Source organism: Pinus tabuliformis, chromosome 9 (assembly GCF_031772625.1).
Source record: "Pinus tabuliformis cultivar Carrire ecotype Pingquan chromosome 9, CPIR1, whole genome shotgun sequence".
Classification (NCBI taxonomy): Eukaryota; Viridiplantae; Streptophyta; class Pinopsida; order Pinales; family Pinaceae; genus Pinus; species Pinus tabuliformis.
In genome coordinates, this window is record NC_142307.1 from 1,362,589,830 (window position 1) to 1,362,601,870 (window position 12,041).

The window sequence follows — 12,041 nt, forward strand, 5'->3', positions numbered from 1 at the left end:
TCCTGATTGTAATAGAACAAATGTCTCTTCAATCTGGTGTGTTGTTTTAAACTCCTTTGAATATATCAGAGCAGGATTGGCTTGGAGAGTGGGGACAGGGGAGCGAGTTCACATTGGTTTGGATGCTTGGTCGGGAAGTGGTAATGTACACATACTTCCCCCTGACCTAAAACAGTTCCTAGAGGAGGTCGGTTATTAGACATTGAATCAAATTGATGATGCAAAGAATACTATGCTTGTTGGTCAAAAATGGAAATTTTCACAGGATCTTCAGATCTCGAAACAATGGCAACAAGACTAGGTTATTTTCTCAAATTCCCTCTCGGAAGCACATGTGAGAATACATGATAGGGAGGATGAACTTATCTAGACTCTAGCTCCTCATGGCAGATACACTCAAAAAGATGGTTACTCCTTCATTTTCGCAAAGAAGAAACCTAATAGTGTTTGGTGGTGGTAGTCACTTTGGAAGATTAAAGGACCTGAAAGAACAAAGGTGTTCATGTGGTGCATGTTGCGTAACAAAGCACCTACATGAGATAATATTCAACGTAGATATTTTCAGGGCCCAACATGGTGCATTTTATGTAAGGAAAATGAAAAATCAATAAATCATTTGTTCCTTGAATGCCCCATAACAATACAATTATGGAATCACATATATAAGATGTTAGCAATCAATATTAGGTTGCAGGGAGAGACAATTCAAAAATATTGGGAATTATGGTGGAATAGGGCTCATCCCACAAAGCTCGGGAATCTACCCCCTCTGGTATGCTCGGGAATTTGGTTAGGTAGGAACAATAACAAAAAAATCAAGATAAAGGAAATAATTAGATTATCACCTATTCCCATATAGTGGCAACATATAACTTGATCCCTGAAGATGAACATAACCAACGAAACCAAAACATAAGTACATAATTCATTGACAAATCCTTGTCGTGGGCATATTTTGATGGTTTTGCACAAATAAAAGGTTGTAGTGGAGGAGCAGTGTTGTATTTAAATGAAGATCAATATTTCAACTAAAAATAGGTTTAGGGAGGGGTACAAATAACTATGCAGACCCAAACAACCTTAGATTTCTGCTTCTTTCTTCCCTAGAGGAAGGACGTCGACAACTTCAGATTTTTGGCGATTCAAAAATTGTCATAAATTGGTTCAATCAACTGTCAAATTTCCATGTGAACACATTAATAAATCTAATGGAAGAAGTAATTATTTTAAAATCACAATTTAACTATGTGATCTGTCGTCATATCTACAGGGAAAGGAATCAGATTTCCAACAACTTATCCAAAGAAGCTGCACAACAACATTTTGGCACTTGAATGATACAAGAACAAATGGGATAGGAATTCTATCAGTACTTTCACAAGCCCTTCATTGATCTACAAATACAGGATGCAGGATCAACATGATCCCTCTCAGCTTATAGTTGGACTACTTTTTGCTTATTTTTGTTGAATATAAGATCTTATGCTTATGTACATTTTTATCTATTTTGGTTTACAACTACTTATATGCATACAACCACAGTTATATTGAACTCTATGGAGTATGTGGCAAATACGGCCACCAATTTTTGAGATATGCTCCTTTGCAAGAATTTTCAATATTTTATATAATTAAAATTATGATTTTTCCTTAGGGAAATATATATATATATATATATATATATATATATATATATATATATATATATATATATATATATATATAGATATATATATAGATATAGACACACAAAGTATAGAGTGAAATAATACTAAAAATGATACATTCATACATATAAGCAAGTAACTCTTCGAAAATTACATTTGTATATACATACAAATAATGAAAAAACCACTCTAATATCAAAATTATTAAAAATGTACACCCATAGACATACAAATAAATAATGAGAGAATGCTAAAAAAAAGTAAAATGAGAGATTCATACATATACAAGTAAAGTATTAAAAAAAATTATACATTTACAAACAAAGAAAACACCAAACAAATAAACACTTGCACAAGGAAAGAAAACACCACTTACCAGCACTCCCAATAATACATTCATACACATAATATAAGTATATATTATATTTTTTAATGCATATAAAAACAAAGATGTTAACAAATGCATTCTAACATTTAAAATACAAACAATAAAGACAATAATCTAACTCTTAAAACAATATAATCATACAAACAAACTAAAGAATCCAAATAGTACATGAATACAACCAACCTAGATCCATCTTAACTCTTGGTGTACCAAGAGCTAAGAAGGATCAAATCTATTTTCACTCTAAAAGTGGTTTGCATCTCAAGAGATTTGATCCCTTTGAGTGCTTAGTAGATCCAGATTTAAGATGGATCTAGGCTGGTTTAATTATAATTTAAATTATAATTAGTGATTTATTTTTTAGTTATGTGTAATTTGAGTGAGACATAATGTTTTCTTCATAACTATTTTTTTCTAATTTATTTTTTATTTTAAGTAATTTGACCGAGTCAAATTGTTAAAGAAGACATTATATTACAACATCTCTATCATATTGGATGGAAAGACCTCTTAAATATTTAGATTTAAGAAAGAGAGTATATTCATTGATTTGATTAATCTAGGTTGGTTATTAATTGAGTCAATATTTAAAAATGTTATAAAATTAAATTAAAATAAATTATTTATAAAATATTATATTTTTGAAATGAATTATGGTTTATAGGCATGTGGTATTAATAAGTCATAGTTATGGTTGATGGTATTGTAACAAAGTCTATTTAGAAGTTAATAATATCTATAGTACTGTGGGAGTGAATATTCATAGTTAAGAATATTATTATATTGTAATTTTATTGTAAGTATTAAATTTTTCTCAAAATTATTAATTAAATTTAAATATTGTTACAAAATCATTATTTTAATTTACATGGTAAATCAATCTTAATTTATAACTACTATTAATATATATTTAAATGCGATATATGTATTATGATTTTCTTTTAACTAAAATTTTGTTTATAATTTTATTAATAAAAACAAAATAACAATATAAAATTGAATTTAAATTTTTCTCACTTCTAACATCCAATTTCTACACCTCCCCTTACTAGAATTCACATTCTAAATATAATATATTAATCTATATTATAAAAATACATTGGTTATACAAATACATTCATATAGATAAATAAGATATCAAAATATATTTATTACATATAAAATTATAAATTTATATATAAAGCAAATAAATAAATATCTTTTTATAGATCGAGGCACATAGAGCCTTAGTTGGCAAACATCTTAGATAATATACTTACCTTCTAAATAATATAATAATATATTTAGATAGACAATATTATATAATAAATAAAAAATGTATAAAAAACAAATAAATAAGTATTTTTTATATATCGAGACACAGTTTGGCAATAATATACTTACTTTCTAAATAATATAATCATATATTTAGATAGACACTATATTATTAAAAAAAAAAAAATTAAAAAAAAAAAAAATTAAGGAATTAAAAAAATTAATAATAATATATTTAGATACTAATAAAAATAAAAAAAAATAAATAATTAAAAAAAAGTTAATAATAATATATTTAGATAAAAACTGTATTATAAAAAAAATTAAAAAATTAAAATAGATAATAAATTTTAAAAAATTAATAATATAAATAAAAGTCTTTCGGACTAATTACATGATTAGGATTTGGTCACGTTCCACCAAACCATTTGTAGGAATAAATTCTTAGCCTCGAAGTTGAATAATCAAAATTCAGAAAACTATATTCACAAAAATATTGACCAACAAATGATACGTGTCTTATTAAATTGTAGTAATTAAGAGCAAACGGTGGGTTAGAAATGGTGGCAAATAAAATAACTTTTTGTCAGTCACAAGAAAAACAAAGCTTTTAAGAAAAACAGTGACAAATCACATCTCACAAACTCAGTGCCAGCGATTCTCGAATACCCGCAGGTACACTACGATTCTGTCGAATCTCTTGGCCATGACTTCTGCTTGGCCCAAGAAGGAACCAGTGCATCTTTGTACCATGGATCCGGAATCAGTGCTCTCAAATTTATCTACACGAATTTCTCACTACAATTGCTTTTCAACACTGCCCTGGCTCTGCAAATATATGTGATCTGTGCTATGGGAATGTGCATGTTATAAATGCAATATTCTATATCCTAACTATATATGCCACATTCGAACGAGTTAGACGCGTCAAATATGAGAATTATAAGCGTAATAATTCTATCAACACGATATGTGAATCATATGCAACTACAATTCGCCAACTATCAACCGAATCATCTCCACTCGATATGCGAATTGTCAAGGTGATCTGCACGGCTCCATCAGATACGCGAGTTATCAACGTTGTTATGTTGTATTTTTAGATATAACCAAAAAAATACAAATTTTCTATCATTTTGAAAATCTATTATGTCTTCTAATAATAACTTATTCTAGCATTGGTGAGGATACGCTGCCAATATTAGTAATAGTGTATGTTGCTAGCATTGGTGAGGATATGCTACCAACATTGGTAATAATAATGTATACTGGCAGCGTTGGTGAGAATATGCTACTAAACATTGGTAATAATCTATCTTGCCAAAATTGGTGAGGATTTCACCTCTTTACAAAATTGCCCAATGATTTAGCAGGAAAGAAAAAAACATCGACTGAAAACCTAAGCGATTTAAGAATTAAATATCAAAAAGAATGGATTTGAGACTTCTGTGAGTGATTATGTCTTCGGGATCCATCGCATTAGGTTTGCGAATATTAGGGTTCCTATCTATGCGAGGGTTCCGTTGACCGTAGAGGCAGCGAAACTAGTGAAATGGCTTAACACAATACTAATAGGAGCTGCAAATTTAGAAAATCCGTGGGCATACCTCGAGTGATTGTCGGTGCAGTTTTATCCATTTGTCCCTCCAAACAAATTATTATTTAAAAGAACTAGGGTACAAATTGAAAACCAGTTAAAAAGAACGAGGGTGCGGATTGAAAATCAGTAAAAGAGAGAGCGCATCGATTCGATCGTTTTTGTTCGTTAAATATTTTATTCAAAGGAAATAAACGAGACACTTATTTCTGCGAGTGCATGCAGAAAGAAACAAATTGTTTCAAAATTAGGGTTCCCATCTCTGCCAGGGTTCTGACGCCGCTATAGGAACCCGGCAAAACTGGTGAAATGGCTTAGCACAATACTACTAGGACGTGCAAATTTAGAAAATCCGTCGGCATACCTCCACAGATTGTCGGTCTCGCGATTTTATCTATTTTTCCCTTCAAACAAGTTATTATCAAAGAGAACCAGCCTGCAAATTGAAGACATCAATAAAAGAGAGATGCCATTGACAAGGCACTCCCTTCAAGAATTTCTCCCTCATCAGAATGCGAGAAAATGCATCTGTGTAAATGAATGTGTGTAAATGTTTAATAACCTACAATGCTTTTCAACGCTGACCTGGCCCCTTCAGATCTGCAAATATATGTGATCTGTGCTGTGCCAATTATGAATGTGCATGTTATAAATGCAACGTTCAACACGATATGGGAATCATCTCGGCAGCATATGCGAGTTTTATCCATCGGATATGCGACTACTATTCGCCAACTATCAACCGGATATGCGGATTATCTCCACTCGATATGCCAATTATCAAGGCGATCTGCACGGCTCCATCTTTTACGCGAGTTATCAACGTTGTTATGTTGTTCGAATATGCGAATTATCAATTCAATACGTCATATGCAAACTATCAATACGACATACAGGTTATCGCGGCTGGATATGCGTATGATCTCCGCAGAATATGCGAAATATCAAGGGAATATGCTATACGCGAATTATCTCAGCGCCTGATGCCAATTATCTCCGCGCGTAATATCGGTTCGATGGGTCTGATATGAGCACTATCAGCCCAATATTCAAACTATCATTCGCGTAATATGCAATTTTTCTGCCGTATATGCGTATTTTTATCCGCCGATATGCCAATTTACGGTGCAATTTGAAAATTAACGACATGATATGCGAGTTATCTCCGGTTACCCACCTGAAATGCGACTTATCGCTGACTATACACGATTTATCAAGTTGATCTGCATATCTTTGTTAAATACGCGAATTATCACCCTGATCTGCATATCTTCGTTGAATACGCGAATTATCAGTAATATGTCGTTATCAAGCTTATTTTGTCCGTGAAATATGCGATTTATCAACCAGATATCGGAGTTCTTGTTGCGGATTAACAACGGAATATCTGTTAAACGGGTTATCTCCGTCAAGTATGCCATTATCAACGCGATCTTCGACTCATCTCCGGCTTATACGCGATTTCTCAATGCTACGTTGGCTCTGTAGGATATGCGAATATTGAGGAACCGCCAGCCGGCCAAAATCCTGTGTTATGAGTCATCTTAACCGACCAATACTGCAATAACTCCATGGACAGATCGCTTGGAACGCTGGGAGTTTCCTTTCCTTCCCGATCCCTTGGAACTCGATCCATGTAAGGAACCTCCTTTTCCTATGCTAAGAACACTCGAACATCGGAAATCTTATATGAGTAAATTGACATTTTCAGCGATCACTTTCTGTCATAGCCCCGTCTCCTGCATAGAATCACTGGGTCGGAAAGCCGGAGGAGAGTCGCACAGGAGGAAGCCAAAGCCGTAGAGTAGCTTGGGGAAGCGCTCGTCCCGGATTCGGAGAAGGGAATGACTTCAAGCAGGCGTGGTATCACAAAGAATGTACAACCGCTCGACCCATTGCAACCGATAACAATGGCAGATTTGTTCTATCTCTATCTGATAGGGAATAGCCCGAATATTCATTCTCAATATTGTCAGAGGTTTCTTCACCAATTTCCTCAAGGAATCAAGGAAGCACAAACATATATTTCCTTACTCCAACCTTGCTAGTTTCAAAACATTACGAGACGCTGTACTCATTCATTATATTTGCTGCCACCTTCTGAAGTATAGATATTTCTCGTACATAAAGCTTTGCCAGCCACGGAATATCATATATGGTAATTTCAATCAACTTACACACCAAGGAAAACCCCGCAATCACACTGGTCGCACTAACCCTTTCCATCCTATTGGAATTGGATAACTTCACATCATATGGTTACTTATAGAATAGTGCTCATCTCTTAGTTTGCATTTAATTTCTATTTTTTTAATTACAGAGAGAATAAATTTGTAAATAGCTTATACATATGTAACATGATCATATATGTAACATGATCGGTAATGGACAATGAAAAATTAACATAGACGTTTGTAATAGAGTGGAGAGTAAGATATCTAGAAGGAAGAATCTAACGAATAAGCTTCAAGGGAGATGTGGCAAAAGTAAAAGGGAACGGCAAAAGATCATTAGTGTTTGTGCTTATCATATCTTAAGTATTGGGAAATTCAAATTTTATTTGGTTGAGAGTGTATGCTTTAGGAATGGTGGCTAAATTTGCATGTACTAAGAGAGTAGGTGAGGGGAATATACTTTTCTCCAATAAGGTTTAGCAAAAATATCTTTATAGCATGTAATAAGAGGGTGAAAGGAGTCTCGTTGTGTAATAGTTTGATAAGACCAAGTATGATTAGATAACATCATTAGGAGAGGAAGAAGAGAAGGGATTGAATTATCGTTCAATTGGAGGGTACAATAAGAAGCATTGTTGGGAAATGTGGTTGTGTGAAAAATAAATATTGTTTAGGGTAAAAAATGGAGAGTTAGACCTAGAGCATGTAGACTCGCTTCAATGTGTTGTTATAGGGGCTTAAAAACCACCAAATTGAAGCAATCTATACCTTCATTTTAGCTATGGGGATAAAATATCTTATAAAGAACAATATAAAATGTGAGACAACTCGTGATGGCATGAGAGTTTTATTGAAATACCTCCTTAATAAGTTCAATGCAAAAATACGCATCTTCAAACGACATATGTGCTGGTGTCAAAATGCAACACCCTTCAAAATTCTTGGCCTCGAGCTATAAGGTTCACAACCTTGTTTTGATCTGAGCTCAAAAGGACAAAATGTTGAGTTTGACCGGGCAGACACTAACGTAACATGCTACGCTAGGACCCATGGGTGTTGGGCACTAGAAAACATGCACGCTGACCAAATCAGATGGTGCCCGACCATCTAATGGCCAAGAGCGGTTCACATCGCAGAGTTGCACGACACATAACATGGAAGCCACATGTCACCTCCTCGTGCACTTTGCATTCCTCCAAAGATTTCAAATGATAAGGGCTCGACGTTGCAAAGTTCTTCCACGTGGGAAACCCACTCACTCCAAGCATCTAGTCAGTTTCCATGAGTTCGCTTCTTCTGCCCTGTCAACTACCACATGGTTGGTCCCACCTCCTTCGCACACCAACATGATGCCATCAGTGACTCCCAGCCAACTTGCACGTTAGCATATCCAACAATGTTAGAGGCGCTTCATCCAACATATGTGGGATCTCCATGTTGTGGAGATGCACAGTCGATAACGCAATTGATGGGGTGCATCGAGTGCTATGTGTCGCCACCTCATCCACTCTGCATGCCCCTAAATATTGAAAAATATAGCCTCCTAACCATCTGAGAGGGTGCCACATAGCCCTCCGCATAGGTTTCCCATGTATGATTGTGTTACACCGTGGCCAATCACTTCCTACCTAATCAGTTCTACCCTGTCAACTAGCTACCTGCCTTCCCACTTCCTATGTCAGCACAATCATCATGAACAATTAGCTTGCCACATGGCGTCGCCATGCCTCTCTGATGTCAGCATGGAATCATCCAAACATATCCCCACATGTGTCACATATTGATGAGGTATAAAGGATGTACAGGGGGGCATTTTTGGCATTTTCCACTGTAGTCACCTAGTCCAACTCTTGCACAACCGTGTCCTTTAATTTACTAAATTTGGTAAATGAACATCACAAATCCTACAAATTGAACGTATAAGCTACCTCTATTCATGAATTCTCCTAATCAAGTTCTCTAAATTGTAGAATTTATGAGAAATTTGGCCCAAATTTAAACCCTAGCTTCGCCTTGCAAGAAACATGCACTCCTTTAAACAACATTCTACCTCTGAGTAAAATAAACATGTAAATTCATCAAGCAAACCTTATAAATGCATTCTTAAGCTGTAAAAACCTCTTTAACTACTAAATTCAAGATCATCATCCTATCATTTGTGCACATGTCATCATTTCAGGGGTCGAAGTTTTAAAAAAATTTCCCAGCAACCCGTCATTCCTACTTTGTGACATGTGGCACCACATTATTTACCATTTTGATTCGCAAAATATCCTTGACCTTCTTTTGTTAATCAATTAAGTATTCTCCTCCAACTCACCATCCTGCCAAATGGCCTCCTCATCCATAGGAAGCTTTGTAGATGTGAAATGAAAAGACAAAGAGACGTGTCATTGCGACAATGATATCAGTACTCAAGGCCCATTTATAGCATCTCTTGAACTAAGAAAGTCCATTCATGTTCTAGCTGAGTGAATGGATACCTTAACAATGTTAGAGATCTTTGAAGAGACATCATTTTCACTGCCTAATCAAAGGTGGGAGTTGGAACTTGCCAATACAGAACTCCTTTAGGCCAAAGGACATATTAAGAGACTTGAAACCGAGCTAGAAATGTTAAGAAAATTGAACCCTATCAAGCCTTCATTTAAAGAAATTAGGAGGATTATGTGGGGGAGAATTATAAAGACGGTGGAAAAACAGTGGGACCACTTAAAATTTATTCAAGAAATGACTAAGACCATGAGAAGAGCACAAAGGGAAATGAAATCCATTGAGAATACTATTGTAGATTCTCCTTCCAAGGTCAAAGTAATTGTAGGCTTCCTTAACCAAATATCAATGGAAGAAGTGACAAAGTTAAATCTCAACAGGTTTGAATGGGTAACAAGAGCCAATTATATAATAAGGAAAATTGAATCACTAATGAAGGCTAAAGAGGAGGTGAAAGAACTGATGAAAGAAATAGAAGGTTTCAAAGAGAAAAGTGAGTTTCTCCACTCAAATAAATTTCCAACCTTCAATAATGATGATGGGGACTTACATCCCAAAGAGTCCTTCATGAAAATTCCAGTGGAAATTAAGGAAATCCACAAAGGTTTCAAAGAAAGGACCACTCCATTCAAGGGAAAAAGATTATGAAATTATATAATGATCATTATGAATTTTTTTCTTGCTCAAGAACATCTTTAAGGAGTGGGGAAAATTGATTATGAAGAAATTACTAGCCTGGAGGGGACCATCATAGAGGCTTGTTCATGTGACATGCCATATGACAGAGAGTGGAGGACTTTGATGGATCTATATGTATGGACTATCCAACAGGAATTCACATCAACATCTTGAGGTCTCAGCGGAAGCATTTCTAGTGCAAGGACTTCATTGCACCAGACAAGACTTCATTAGTTAGCACTAGCATTGGCACTTGCCTCAGTACTAGCATCGACGTCATCGACAACACGTCCACAATAACACTTAACGTAGGCAATTCCAAACAAGGATAGAGAAGGCCCAACACACAACCAAGAGAGAGAATGAAAATCTATTATATCTAAATCTAAAGGGGACCCACTCTACAACTGGAAAATCATTCAAAAAGCTTATAGAATACGTTATTATTATTATAGTTGGAAATTTTGTAAATAATATTGGTGGTTTTTCAAATACCACTAATGCTTCAGGATTAGTTCTTAGCTCTTGAGTTCCTGTATATAGGCCTCATTTTCTAATTCAAAGGGAAAATAAAAATCTTGGGCTGTAAGGAAACCCTGCCAATTTTTTTTGGGAATTTCTAGGAGGTCCTGAGGCATATCAAAGAAGGAATTCTGAAACGTATCTTAGGTTATCTGTCCTTTCTTTTCATTTAATTTCGTATACCCATCTCTCATTTTGAACTTTTCTACATATGAATACAATTTTATGCATTTTTCATGGAATTTTGTGTTGTAAACTTGATCTGTTATGTTAATTATATGGAATTGTTAAACTAGAATATACTATGGCATCAATATGATGGTTTATTTTAGTTTTTGCAAAATTTATTGGGGTTGTTTGAAGAGTAGCTTGACTTCTTCGATAGGTTTTACAAGGCTTTTGCAAGAAATGGAAAAGTTTCAAACTTTTGTGTATTCTAGTTCTTGAATTCTTAATTGCTCAGCTACCCCACTAGGTTTTAGTTGATTTAATGAAATTATTAATTGCTCCTTTAAATCTATTATAATATGATCTTCATATCTCACTCACCTTTTACATTTTCAACTCTTTATGTGAAACCAAAGGGTCATGAATGCTCTAACTTCTGATTAGTGGAAATGCAACTGGACATAATCATGTTAATGTCTGATAGTTTTTCCCTTCACCCAAGCTCTCAAAATAATATTTTTATTTCAATAGAAATCATTGTTAATTCTAACATGATTTATGCATGATATTTGTACTTTCTTGAAAACATTTCATGAGTATGGAATGTATGTGACAATAATATTTTAAATGCATCATATATCTATTAGGTCATAATTAATGTCACTTCATTTAAAACCATAATAAACTCATGCACAAGGACATATATCATTGAAAAAAACTTGAACATTCATTCAATGGTTGTCATAGTTCTTCATTTTACTCATTTTATTGTGACACTTGAAAGGAGAAAATTGGATGCATTAGACTTGAACCTTAATGAAAAATATGAAATATGAATTAAATTCAAGTCAGAACTACTTAGTCATTTCATCACAATGCATTCACAGGAAAAATATAAATATACGGTCTCATTTTCTACAATTTTGAGTCATCTATACTTCCTCGTTGAAGCTTTAGGCCAAGAACAAACGAATTAAAACATTAAGCCTAGAAAGAGTAAAATACAGTTAGCAATATTTAATATGAAAATAGATGGCTTCATGTGCTGATTTAAACAGAATATCATTAACGTAACAAGAAATTGAGATCGCACTTAGATG